Source organism: Aricia agestis, chromosome 19 (genome assembly GCF_905147365.1).
Source record: "Aricia agestis chromosome 19, ilAriAges1.1, whole genome shotgun sequence".
Classification (NCBI taxonomy): Eukaryota; Metazoa; Arthropoda; class Insecta; order Lepidoptera; family Lycaenidae; genus Aricia; species Aricia agestis.
The window spans coordinates 8,056,725-8,070,523 of NC_056424.1; the positions used below are offsets into that span (position 1 = coordinate 8,056,725).

General features: G+C 41.3%; 1 protein-coding gene across 20 annotated transcripts in view; it reads left to right on the forward strand.

Moving 5' to 3' along the window:
* Positions 1-13,799, forward strand: part of LOC121736845 (plasma membrane calcium-transporting ATPase 3) — a 188,316-nt gene that overhangs the window by 36,440 nt on the left and 138,077 nt on the right. For all 20 annotated transcript variants that reach the window (XM_042128277.1, XM_042128278.1, XM_042128274.1 and 17 more), the window contains exon 2: positions 12,850-13,135. The gene's annotated coding sequence lies outside the window, so the exon portion shown is untranslated. The remainder of the gene's footprint in view (positions 1-12,849; positions 13,136-13,799) is intronic.

Here is a 13,799-nt window from a genome sequence, read left to right on the forward strand (position 1 = left end):
TAAAAGGGATAACTTAACGATTGGTCGTTTCATAATGCTATTTTTGGTTTTTACAGAAACTACTCTAGTTAGCCCGTCTTGCCCCGGATGCAGCTGCACGATTCGACCGAGAGCCCACCTACCCGGTGGCAGGTTAGCGTCGTGTATAATTACGATGTCTCCTATATCTAAATTAGGTTGTGAACGTTGCCACTTAGACCTAGTGTTCAATTGTGTAAGGTACTCAGTTTTCCATCTCTTCCACACATCTTGGTAAATCTTCTGTACTAACTGCCATCTGGTTCGCAGATCGTGTTCAGACTCAACAATGGTTAATATTGGTCCACTTGCTAGAAAATGAGATGGAGTGAGGAAATCTAGATCTTCTACGTCTTCGCTCAGCGGGCACAGAGGTCTAGAGTTGAGGCAGCCTTCTAATTGAGCTAGGAGAGTGGAGAACTCCTCGTATGTGAGTTTTTGTTCTCCTATGACTCGCTTCAGATGGTATTTCAAACTCTTCACTGCCGCCTCCCACAGACCGCCTGCACTAGGCCAAGATGGTGCGTTGAAATGCCATTCTATCGACATTTCCGCTATCTCAGCATAAAACTGGTCATTTAATATGGATTTTAAATTAATAATCTCTTCTTGCAGGACTCTATTTGCCTTTATAAAATTGGTCCCGTTGTCACTGTAAATGTGACCGGGCGTTCCTCTCCTGGCTGAAAGTCTTCTTAGGGCTGCTAAAAATGCTGAGGCGGTGAGATCGGAGACCAACTCCAAGTGTACGGCCTTGGTCACCATACACACAAATACGGCGATGTATCCTTTAGTACATCTCACTCCTCTACCTTTCGCCGACTTGACGTCAACAAAACCGGTGAAATCCACCCCTATATGGTAGAAAGGGCGGGTCCTATTGACTCGGGCTGGTGGTAAATCTCCCATCAACTGGTCATGTTTCAGGGGGTCGTGCCTTCTGCACAGTACACATCTTCGAAGCTTCTTCTTTACAGCGCTATTTCCTCCTAAAATCCAATATTCTTGACGCAACCACGCGAGGGTCAATCGTGCACCCCCGTGGAAGGTCATTTTATGTGCCTGGTCAATTATCATATTGGTAAGTACATGGTTATGTGGTAAAATACACGGATGCTTCATCCTATCTTCTATTTTGGCGTTGGTCAATCGCCCCCCAACTCTCAAAAGTCCTTGGTCATCAATAAATGGTTTTAATTTTAATAAATTACTCTTAGGGTTAGGTTTGTTATGGTTTTTAATATATTCTATATCTTCTAAGAACTCTAATTGCTGTACATATTTTATAATTAAATATTTAGCTTTTCTTATTTCTAATATAGTTAAGTATCGTTGTTTATTTTTAGACTTAAGTGTAAAACGTAATACCCACGCAAGCACTCTTGAAGCTCGCGTGAAATCGCGGTATCTGCTAATTATATTTTCTATAACTTCGTTTTCATATTTAATAGTTGTAACATTTATATTTAATAATGGTTTTTTCAGCTCTTCGTTCGTGGTATAAGATGAATTGGTTAATTTTGACTCCTCAAAAGATTGTAGCCAGTGGGGTCCCGTCCACCATATGGAATGGTTAATCAGCTGTTCCGTGGTGATGCCTCTACTTGCTGAGTCAGCTGCGTTGTCCTTGGTTGACACATAATGCCAGCTGCTCGGTGGAATGATATCCGTCACCTGCTTCACTCTGTTCGCGACGAATGGTTTCCACTTGCTTGGGTCGCCGTTGAGCCAACCTAACACTGCTGTCGAGTCGGACCAACCGTAGATTTTGATGTTGTAATCTGATAGGCAATAACAGATAATCTTCATGACCTTGGTAAGTAGAACAGCTGCACATAATTCTAATCTTGGTAATGATACATTTTTCTTTACAGGTACGAGACGAGACTTCGCTGCCACTAGTACTACAGAAGACTGGTTGTTGATGGTTTTGCTGACTCTGCAGTATACAACACAAGCGTAGGCATTTTGTGATGAATCACAAAACCCATGCAACTCGATGGTGTCGTTCTTCGAGGACTGTAGCCACCTTGGTATGGTTATATGGTTAATTTTGATGATGTCAGCTTCTATGGTTTTCCATCTTGTGTTGATATCAGCTGGCAACTCGTCATCCCAATTAAGGTTTAGGAGCCAGACTTCTTGGAAGAACAATTTCAACTTGGTGGTAACAGGTGAAAGCCATCCAAGCGGATCAAATATTTTCGATATATTCGATAGTAAGCTTCTTTTGGTGAGCTTACGAACTGGTTCAGATTTCAACTGAAATGTAGAATAATCTTGGTCTGGATGCCACTGAAGTCCTAATGCCTTGGTTGATTCCTGGTATTTAAATACATATGCTTGGTCTTCACATGGTGATTGGTTATCTGGTAATACTTCTGGTTTATTAGACGACCACTTCCTTAAATTAAATCCACCTAACTTAAGAAGATTTATGAGGTCAGAAATTAGTTTTCTTGCAGATTCTAGGTCATGCTGTCCATGTAGAAGGTCATCCATGTAGAACCTGGTAGCCAGAGCTTCTGCTGCTTCTGGATAGCGGTGACCTTCATCCTTAGCCAGACGTTTCAATGTCATCATGGCTAGGAAAGGTGCGGCCTTAGTGCCATATGTGACAGTGGTAAGTTGGTATTCTTCCAATGGTTGCTGTTCAGAATCCCTCCACATGATCTTCTGGAGAGGCTGGTCATCTCCATGGACATCTATGAAACGAAACATCTTCTCTATGTCGGCTGTAAAGGCTATCTGGTACTGCCTCCACTTAAGGATGAGAGTAAACAAATCTTCTTGCAAGTTTGGTCCAGAGTACATAAGGTCATTCAATGAAAATCCAGTCGAAGTTTTCGCTGAGGCATTAAAAACAACTCGCGTGGCCGTGGTCGTGGAATCCGTTCGGATTACACAATGGTGCGGCAAATAGCATTGAAGTATCGGGTTACTATTGCACTTCTTCATATGGTTTAAATTAATATATTCATGGATAAATTGTTTGTAGTTCTGTTCGATAATTTTATTTTTACAAAATCTTTTCTCTAACTGAAGAAATTGAGCCACAGCTTTGGTTTTCGAGTCACCTAACTTTTCAGTAATTTCTGGTTTTAGTGGTAAACGTACGACGTAACGTCCATTTGGTTGACGCGTCGTATGCTGCTGATAATGATGAAGGCAATGGTTATCTTCATCAGAAATATTAATTGAGTTGTCTGAGACATCCTCAATCTCCCAGAAGCGTTGAATATCTTGCAAGTCGACCATGACGACGTTGCAATATTTTTGTTTTGGTTTTATGGTCCCACTTAAAATCCAACCGAGCTTGGTATTTTGCGCGATTGGTAGTGATGTGCCATTACGAATTAAACCTGGTAAAATAATTAACTCGTACACATCAACGCTTAAAATTAAATCTACCGGCTTACTTCTATAGAATTCTGGATCGGCGAGTGGTAAATTATCCAGGCATGGCCAAGATGGTTTCTCAAAAGATTCGTTTGGTAAATTTCCGACGACATGCTTCATGACGTAGGCTTCTGTTTTAAATGTGAAATTGTTGTGAAGAGAAGATACGTCTATCTGTAGGACACCTCTACTGTTGTTGGCCTTCGCGCCCACTCCGACAACAACGCAGTGGCGCTTAATCCTTGGTAGGCCTAAAAGCTGAGCAGCGTTCTCTGTAATAAGAGACGACTCTGCACACGGGTCTATGAGGGCTCGCATGGTATGGTGACAGCCATCCACAGACCTAATATTAATTTTAGCTGTCGCTAACAATTTGGGCATGGTTTCTTGCGGGGCATTTGTAACGCATATTTTAGATTTTCGGGCGGGCTGCTCGATGTTGGTGTTGCTAGAAGTTGAGGGAGCAAAAGTAACGAGGGCATTGTGCAATAAAGTGTTGTGGTGTTGGTTACAAAAACGGCATGTTTTTTCCGAAATACATTCCTTGTCATAATGGTTAATTAAGCAATTTTTACATAACTTGTTTGTTTCAATAATTTTAAGTCTATTCAGCGGCGACGATTCCAGAAATTGTTTGCATTTAAACAATTCATGGCAACAGTTTTTACAGAGTATGCATTTCCGTTGTGTTGCAATATGCATTGGTTTTGTATTAACATGGTTTATTACAGCTGGCCTTGGTTTAAAGTTTCTGTTCATAAAATTATGCAAATGGTTATTTGGATGCTTTTCAACCCATGGTTTTTGGAATTGGTTTTGATGTACTGGTGATGAGCCTGGTTTACTAAAATCCTGCTTACGACGAGAGCTTTCTAAAGATGTAAATTTCATTTCTAAAAATTTCAAAAATTCGGACAGAGTAGGCAATTCTTTTGGGTTCTTAAGCGACTCTATATAATCATTATGAGTTTCTGCATCTAACTTTTGGCACAAAATGTAAACGATTAATGGGTCCCAGTTGGAAATATCGATACCCATTGCTTTTATAGAGTTAAGACACTCGTTGGTGGTGTCATGTAACTTCTTAATTACCGCTGCAGATTGTTGCTGAATAGTGGGCATGGTTAATAATAATTGTATGTGGGAACTAAATATTAATCTGGTATTATGGTAACGTTGGTTTAAAATGTCCCAGCATACTTGATAATTCTCGGAATTAATACGTAAATGGTGAACTAATTTTTCAGCCTCGCCGCGGAGCTTACTTTTCAAAAACTGCATTTTTTGGGCATTTGGTAACGACTTATTATTGTGAATGGTTTCGGAGAACAAATCTTTGAAGCATATCCAATCCTGGTAATTTCCGCTGAAGGTGGGTATGTCCATTTGTGGTGTTGAACGTTCCCGGTATGATGACGACCACATCTGTCTGTTCACTGCTTTCTTCATGGTGTTATACTTCCTCTCCATCTCAGCGAAGGCTATCTCGTACTCCTCGTTGTCCAGCACGCCTTCGCTGTCGATTTCCCAGTGAAGAGAATCGATGACCGACCATCTGGATTGGATTGTTCTTAAAATATCTTCAAACTCCCAGCGTTCGGAACAGCTTTCAAGGTCGACGGCCTCTATGGTACGAGAAAGCGCCTTGAAGTTGCTCTTCTGCTTACGAAGCATTTCTTCCACCCTACTGGAGTTACCCTGGTTCGACAGCTTCGGCGCAGGGAAACTAAAAGAGGTACCCTCCTGGGCGGGAGAAGAAAAATCGCGCCTATCTGAGCCCTGCGATAATGGTGTAGCGGGTCTCAGTAATGGTTTTCCTGGTTCGCTGGTTACGTAATTAGAAATCATGTTCCTAACTTCCTGGTAAAAATCTTTTGTCCGCTGGTAATGGTTTTCAGTAAAGTAGCGGTGGTTAAGATCTTCGAACTCGGCGCAGAGCCTGGTATGGTTGGTCTGGAATTCATTCCAGTACGAGTCCAAAGTATTAAGGCGTTTTTCGATATAGGCGGGCGTCTTACGTTCAGGCCCGTCCTTCTTGAAATTAACACACTGCGTATTAATCGCAGACATGATCTGGTTCTGGGTGGTTAATAGAGCCTCCATGGTTGCGGGCATTATAATGGTCAAAAGAGAGTGGTAAAAAGTGGTAAAAAGGAAAGATCTTACTTTAAGGTTTAGGAGCCAGACTTCTTGGAAGAACAATTTCAACTTGGTGGTAACAGGTGAAAGCCATCCAAGCGGATCAAATATTTTCGATATATTCGATAGTAAGCTTCTTTTGGTGAGCTTACGAACTGGTTCAGATTTCAACTGAAATGTAGAATAATCTTGGTCTGGATGCCACTGAAGTCCTAATGCCTTGGTTGATTCCTGGTATTTAAATACATATGCTTGGTCTTCACATGGTGATTGGTTATCTGGTAATACTTCTGGTTTATTAGACGACCACTTCCTTAAATTAAATCCACCTAACTTAAGAAGATTTATGAGGTCAGAAATTAGTTTTCTTGCAGATTCTAGGTCATGCTGTCCATGTAGAAGGTCATCCATGTAGAACCTGGTAGCCAGAGCTTCTGCTGCTTCTGGATAGCGGTGACCTTCATCCTTAGCCAGACGTTTCAATGTCATCATGGCTAGGAAAGGTGCGGCCTTAGTGCCATATGTGACAGTGGTAAGTTGGTATTCTTCCAATGGTTGCTGTTCAGAATCCCTCCACATGATCTTCTGGAGAGGCTGGTCATCTCCATGGACATCTATGAAACGAAACATCTTCTCTATGTCGGCTGTAAAGGCTATCTGGTACTGCCTCCACTTAAGGATGAGAGTAAACAAATCTTCTTGCAAGTTTGGTCCAGAGTACATAAGGTCATTCAATGAAAATCCAGTCGAAGTTTTCGCTGAGGCATTAAAAACAACTCGCGTGGCCGTGGTCGTGGAATCCGTTCGGATTACACAATGGTGCGGCAAATAGCATTGAAGTATCGGGTTACTATTGCACTTCTTCATATGGTTTAAATTAATATATTCATGGATAAATTGTTTGTAGTTCTGTTCGATAATTTTATTTTTACAAAATCTTTTCTCTAACTGAAGAAATTGAGCCACAGCTTTGGTTTTCGAGTCACCTAACTTTTCAGTAATTTCTGGTTTTAGTGGTAAACGTACGACGTAACGTCCATTTGGTTGACGCGTCGTATGCTGCTGATAATGATGAAGGCAATGGTTATCTTCATCAGAAATATTAATTGAGTTGTCTGAGACATCCTCAATCTCCCAGAAGCGTTGAATATCTTGCAAGTCGACCATGACGACGTTGCAATATTTTTGTTTTGGTTTTATGGTCCCACTTAAAATCCAACCGAGCTTGGTATTTTGCGCGATTGGTAGTGATGTGCCATTACGAATTAAACCTGGTAAAATAATTAACTCGTACACATCAACGCTTAAAATTAAATCTACCGGCTTACTTCTATAGAATTCTGGATCGGCGAGTGGTAAATTATCCAGGCATGGCCAAGATGGTTTCTCAAAAGATTCGTTTGGTAAATTTCCGACGACATGCTTCATGACGTAGGCTTCTGTTTTAAATGTGAAATTGTTGTGAAGAGAAGATACGTCTATCTGTAGGACACCTCTACTGTTGTTGGCCTTCGCGCCCACTCCGACAACAACGCAGTGGCGCTTAATCCTTGGTAGGCCTAAAAGCTGAGCAGCGTTCTCTGTAATAAGAGACGACTCTGCACACGGGTCTATGAGGGCTCGCATGGTATGGTGACAGCCATCCACAGACCTAATATTAATTTTAGCTGTCGCTAACAATTTGGGCATGGTTTCTTGCGGGGCATTTGTAACGCATATTTTAGATTTTCGGGCGGGCTGCTCGATGTTGGTGTTGCTAGAAGTTGAGGGAGCAAAAGTAACGAGGGCATTGTGCAATAAAGTGTTGTGGTGTTGGTTACAAAAACGGCATGTTTTTTCCGAAATACATTCCTTGTCATAATGGTTAATTAAGCAATTTTTACATAACTTGTTTGTTTCAATAATTTTAAGTCTATTCAGCGGCGACGATTCCAGAAATTGTTTGCATTTAAACAATTCATGGCAACAGTTTTTACAGAGTATGCATTTCCGTTGTGTTGCAATATGCATTGGTTTTGTATTAACATGGTTTATTACAGCTGGCCTTGGTTTAAAGTTTCTGTTCATAAAATTATGCAAATGGTTATTTGGATGCTTTTCAACCCATGGTTTTTGGAATTGGTTTTGATGTACTGGTGATGAGCCTGGTTTACTAAAATCCTGCTTACGACGAGAGCTTTCTAAAGATGTAAATTTCATTTCTAAAAATTTCAAAAATTCGGACAGAGTAGGCAATTCTTTTGGGTTCTTAAGCGACTCTATATAATCATTATGAGTTTCTGCATCTAACTTTTGGCACAAAATGTAAACGATTAATGGGTCCCAGTTGGAAATATCGATACCCATTGCTTTTATAGAGTTAAGACACTCGTTGGTGGTGTCATGTAACTTCTTAATTACCGCTGCAGATTGTTGCTGAATAGTGGGCATGGTTAATAATAATTGTATGTGGGAATTAAATATTAATCTGGTATTATGGTAACGTTGGTTTAAAATGTCCCAGCATACTTGATAATTCTCGGAATTAATACGTAAATGGTGAACTAATTTTTCAGCCTCGCCGCGGAGCTTACTTTTCAAAAACTGCATTTTTTGGGCATTTGGTAACGACTTATTATTGTGAATGGTTTCGGAGAACAAATCTTTGAAGCATATCCAATCCTGGTAATTTCCGCTGAAGGTGGGTATGTCCATTTGTGGTGTTGAACGTTCCCGGTATGATGACGACCACATCTGTCTGTTCACTGCTTTCTTCATGGTGTTATACTTCCTCTCCATCTCAGCGAAGGCTATCTCGTACTCCTCGTTGTCCAGCACGCCTTCGCTGTCGATTTCCCAGTGAAGAGAATCGATGACCGACCATCTGGATTGGATTGTTCTTAAAATATCTTCAAACTCCCAGCGTTCGGAACAGCTTTCAAGGTCGACGGCCTCTATGGTACGAGAAAGCGCCTTGAAGTTGCTCTTCTGCTTACGAAGCATTTCTTCCACCCTACTGGAGTTACCCTGGTTCGACAGCTTCGGCGCAGGGAAACTAAAAGAGGTACCCTCCTGGGCGGGAGAAGAAAAATCGCGCCTATCTGAGCCCTGCGATAATGGTGTAGCGGGTCTCAGTAATGGTTTTCCTGGTTCGCTGGTTACGTAATTAGAAATCATGTTCCTAACTTCCTGGTAAAAATCTTTTGTCCGCTGGTAATGGTTTTCAGTAAAGTAGCGGTGGTTAAGATCTTCGAACTCGGCGCAGAGCCTGGTATGGTTGGTCTGGAATTCATTCCAGTACGAGTCCAAAGTATTAAGGCGTTTTTCGATATAGGCGGGCGTCTTACGTTCAGGCCCGTCCTTCTTGAAATTAACACACTGCGTATTAATCGCAGACATGATCTGGTTCTGGGTGGTTAATAGAGCCTCCATGGTTGCGGGCATTATAATGGTCAAAAGAGAGTGGTAAAAAGTGGTAAAAAGGAAAGATCTTACTTTAAGACTGGCACGTGGTGACCTGGTTGTCCTCAGAAGTCGTCCCCGGTGGTAGTCGCTGGTAGCGTCGCTGGTCTGGTGAACTGGTTACACTCCACACAAGCACTTTGGTCAAAATTGGTACACTGGTTCGGTTCTGGTCAATTGGTTACACTACACACGCGACGTAATTGGTTAAATTGGTTAAAACGCAACCGACACGTGTTTGGTTTCACTAGCGCCGCGCCAGTCTCTCCGGACGAGGAGCGAAAGACCACGTTGCTCTCACGTTAAAATGGTTAAAGTCTATGGACCTAAATGGTTATCGGTCCTTAAAATGGTTAAAATGATCACTGGTTATTTTAAAAGCCGAAGAACCACAATGGTTAGGGTTCCTTCGATTGGTTAAAATATTGATCACTGGTTCACAGGCCGAAGGACCACAATGTACGGTGGTTTGGTCCCGTACAGAGTAAAAGACAAGTTAGGTTCAATAGGTTTATTGAATCCTTAACTTATTCTAAAATGGTTTAATGGTTAATGGTAAAGAGAGCACGCGAACCGATTGGCGGCTTGACGCGAACTGGTTAATTAAAGTAAATTATAATAACGCGTGGCGGCGTATACGCTGACAGTGCGAAACATGATGTACTGTCGACAATCTGTTGACCGTACACTGAAAGAATTTTTCAAATTGGACCAGTAGTCCCTGAGATTAGCGCGTTCAAATAAGCCCTTTCAAATAATTTCACCCCGTTTTTTCCACACTTTCCTCTATTTCTTCGCTCCTATTAGTCTTAGCGTGATAAAATATAGCCTATAGCCTTCCTCGATAAATGGATTATCTAACACTGAAAGAATTTTTCAAATCGGACGAGTAGTTCCTGAGATTAGCGCGTTCAAACAAACAAACAAACTAACAAACTCTTCCGCTTTATAATATTAGTATAGATTTGTGTAATACTAAAAACAAAAGGTTTTTTCTCCTATTTCCTATTATCAAGGCACGCGGCGAGCGCGTAACCACCGCGCCGCGTGATATGAATGTTATTTTAATGTCCTTTACGTCGATATTCGTACTGACAGACATCGACCTGCTAATTTTAGGGACTACTGGGCCTTAAGGACGCCTTCACATTAAGTCGCCACTCGCCAGTAGTGCGGCAGCCGCGCGAGTCGCGACTCTCTTTAGTATAGAAGTCGCGCGGCTGCCGCACTACTAGCGACTTAATGTGAAGGCGTCCTAAGGCTCTTCGCCTACAAGGCTCTCGAGCTTTGTGGTAGTTTAACGCAGTGAGTAATCAATTTTCTTTATACCATTAATGGTAGTTAATCTGCAACGTAATATAGACATCGTTTGGTGCGATAAAGGGCCTTATTCCCGAAAATACGATTTCGATTTACGATTCTTATTCGATTTTGATACAGTTTCGATGGCTATCCGTGCTGAACAAACTCGAATCTAAACGACATCGCAATGCGAAAACGTTAATCTTATCGATTCTGATTATTGTTTACAAACTGTGTCATCGCACGATCTAATATAAAATCTTTTCTCGGGATCCAAAGGTACCACAACGGTACTCGACCGGAGAAATACCACGTTCTCACAGAAAACCGGCGTGAAACAGAGCTTACGCTGTGTTTCGCCGAGTGAGTGAGTTTACCGGAGGCCCAATCCCCTACCCTATTCCCTTCCCTACCCTCCCCTATTCCCTTCCCTTCCCTTCCTATCCCTACCCTCCCCTATTACCCTATTCCCTCTTAAAAGGCCGGCAACGCACCTGCAGCTCTTCTGATGCTGCGAGTGTCCATGGGCGACGGAAGTTGCTTTCCATCAGGTGACCCGTTTGCTCGCTTGCCCCCTTATTTCATAAAAAAAAAAACATGATAAATTAATTCCTGCACTAACTACGAGTACATTATGGGTAAAAAAACCTTCACATGTAAAATTACTCGCAAACAAATATTTCTTTTCTCCTGAATAACTGACTCAAGTATGCATAATTTAATTGACGTATGATATCAGTTCAGTTGACCCATAGGTTATTATACTAATTAATTTTCTTAGCAGTTATTGTAATTTTTTATGCTTCTTTTAATTATTAATTTATTATCTTCTTTTAACATACTCACACTGCTACTTAAATGTAAAAACTTGTAAATGGCTATTTGTTTTCAGAAGCGCTTATTCCACTTATCCTAGCTAGAAAGTCCTAGCTAGGAACCTAAAAAATTTAGTCAAGTGGAATAACATTTAGAAAGCTAGGATCCTAGCTAGGATCCTAGCTAGGATCCTAGCTTTCTAAATGTTATTCCACTTGACAAATTTTTTTAGGATCCTAGCTAGGACGTCCTAGCTAGGATAAGTGTAATAAGCGCTTAAGTTGTTACTAAGATTTGTTTCTCTGTAAGTTTTTCTGTACAAATAAAATAAAATAAAACTTAAGTTACAAAATAAACTTGCGTGCAAAAAAATCGACCCACCTCTCTCCTTATGATTCAAACGGTAATAACTCAAGAACTATAATTAGTATTAAGTAAATGTTGGAATCTTTTTAAAGGTAGTACAATAAGGATTTAATTGTTGCTATAGTTATTGTAATTGTAAATTGTTTACTAATTCTACAGCCTTAAAACAAAAACCGGTCAGTTTGGCATAACATTTCAGTAGGCGATTAATGACATTTTTCTTGTAAAAACACTAACAAATTGATTTCAATAGCTCATAGTGCCACCCATTACCCTAATTGTATATGGATTCCAATTGGAATAAATAGTACTAAAATGTATGTCTAGTTTAAGTCTTCAGTGTAATCAGTTTATGTGTACATAAATTATGAAATAAATAAATAAATAAAATACAGTATGGTCCAAGCTGCAGGTTAGTCACAAACGTTCACATTCTGTGACAACCTCTTGGCTTCCTTTAGTTGTAAACAAAGACGCCGTAGCGCGTAGACCCAGTAGCTACGAAGTCTACGGGACTCGGTTCTTGAAGACAAGTCTTGAATGTTATTAGTTATTAAGTTGTACATGAGCTGTTTATTGTTTTGTACTTCTATATCCCACTAAAAACATTCAATGTAAAAAAAATATCATTTCTATGCCACCTTTCTAACGCTTTCAGATCTCATAGAAGTTAAGTGAGTGAGTGTACGCATAGGCATGCGTACAGCACCTCCCTCCTCCCACACTGCCTATGCGTACACTCGCATGCAAGAACTTGCAAACACCACCACCACACAAGCAATAATGTTGGCAAATCCGTGCAAGGCCCCTCACCACCATGCAGGTTGAAAACCTCGATGCGCGTTTCGCCCCAACACCGGAGCATCCTCAGGATGTGGACTCTATAACGAACCACTTAACTTACTTAACGGACGTTGTTCGTAGAGTCCACATCCTGAGGATGCTCCGGTGTTTCAACCTGCATGGTGGTGAGGGGCTTTGCACGGATTTGCCAACATTATTGCTTGTGTGGTGGTGGTGTTTGCAAGTTCTTGCATGCGAGTGTACGCATAGGCAGTGTGGGAGGAGGGAGGTGCTGTACGCATGCCTATGCGTACACTCACTCATTTACTTAAAGGTGGAAGTTGTTTTCGCGGAATATTGCTAAAAATAATAACAAACTAAATTTAAGCGATGGCTTATGTCAAATCGCATACATTTTGTTAGCGTTTACGATAATCGCTTTCCACTTGTCCACTAGGGCTGTTCAACTTAGTTTGTAGTTTCAAATCGTTTAGTGACTGTATTAATAGTTTTCTTTGTTTATAATAATACTGACCGATTTCTTTTACTTTACATCCGTTATAAAAATTTTTTCTATTGTTGCAGAGCCTTCTCGTAGCACCTTATATGGCGCGGGACGGGTCCCGGGCGCGCGCCTCGCCGCACACACACCACCGCAGGCGCAGATAATACAGGGGCGGATACAGAGGGGCGACGCCTAGGGGCATAGACTTTTGAACTTTGTACTGGTGCTCTGAGCCTTATTTTCCACTTCCGGTATGTGCGTCGTGGTATAGTGCGCGCGGTGCGGGGAGGTGCGGCGTGGCGTAGGGCATGCGGCGGCGGCCCCCGAAACAGAAAACTTGTAAGGCGGTCTGACGATACCGTTAAGGTGAGTTTAGTTGCTAAGGACTTGAGTGAAAGTACCCGTTTGTATAATAGTTCTTTTATTCGATTTTTTTTTAAACGGGCTTTGGCCCACCACACATTCCCACCACTGTATCTCCCTATATCTCCGAAAACCCTTTGATATGATCTCAGGGAGCCCGAGGGACATGCTAAAGCTGTCTTGGGACCCGCAATGAAATTAATCAGAAGAAAATAGGAGGAGTAGGAAGAATTACAGATTCTTCCTACTCCTATTTTTTTTTATTCGATTACTTAACAAACGATTTACGCGTAATCTATGTATGAAGAGTAATGATAATCCTTGGCGTAGTCATGTTAAGTAGCCAGGACACAAAGGCCCACGATGGTCCACTGCAGGCCACTCCATTGCGCCTGGAAATAGTCCGCCATCATATACCATTACCCCGTCTACACAATGGCAATGGCTTATAAGCGGGCCAGCATGGGCCATAGTGAAGAGGCACCTTTCAATACTGTACATGGCAAACGTGGACGTGTACGAGTTGAAAAGACACGTGTTACATCTCTGAACAAAATATAATTGTGTAGGCTTTAACTTGTTTCTAAGGTTCTTATCGTGATAAAACATGATAATATACATGATACACTTTTAGATAATATAGGATGATATAAAATGTTAATGAATA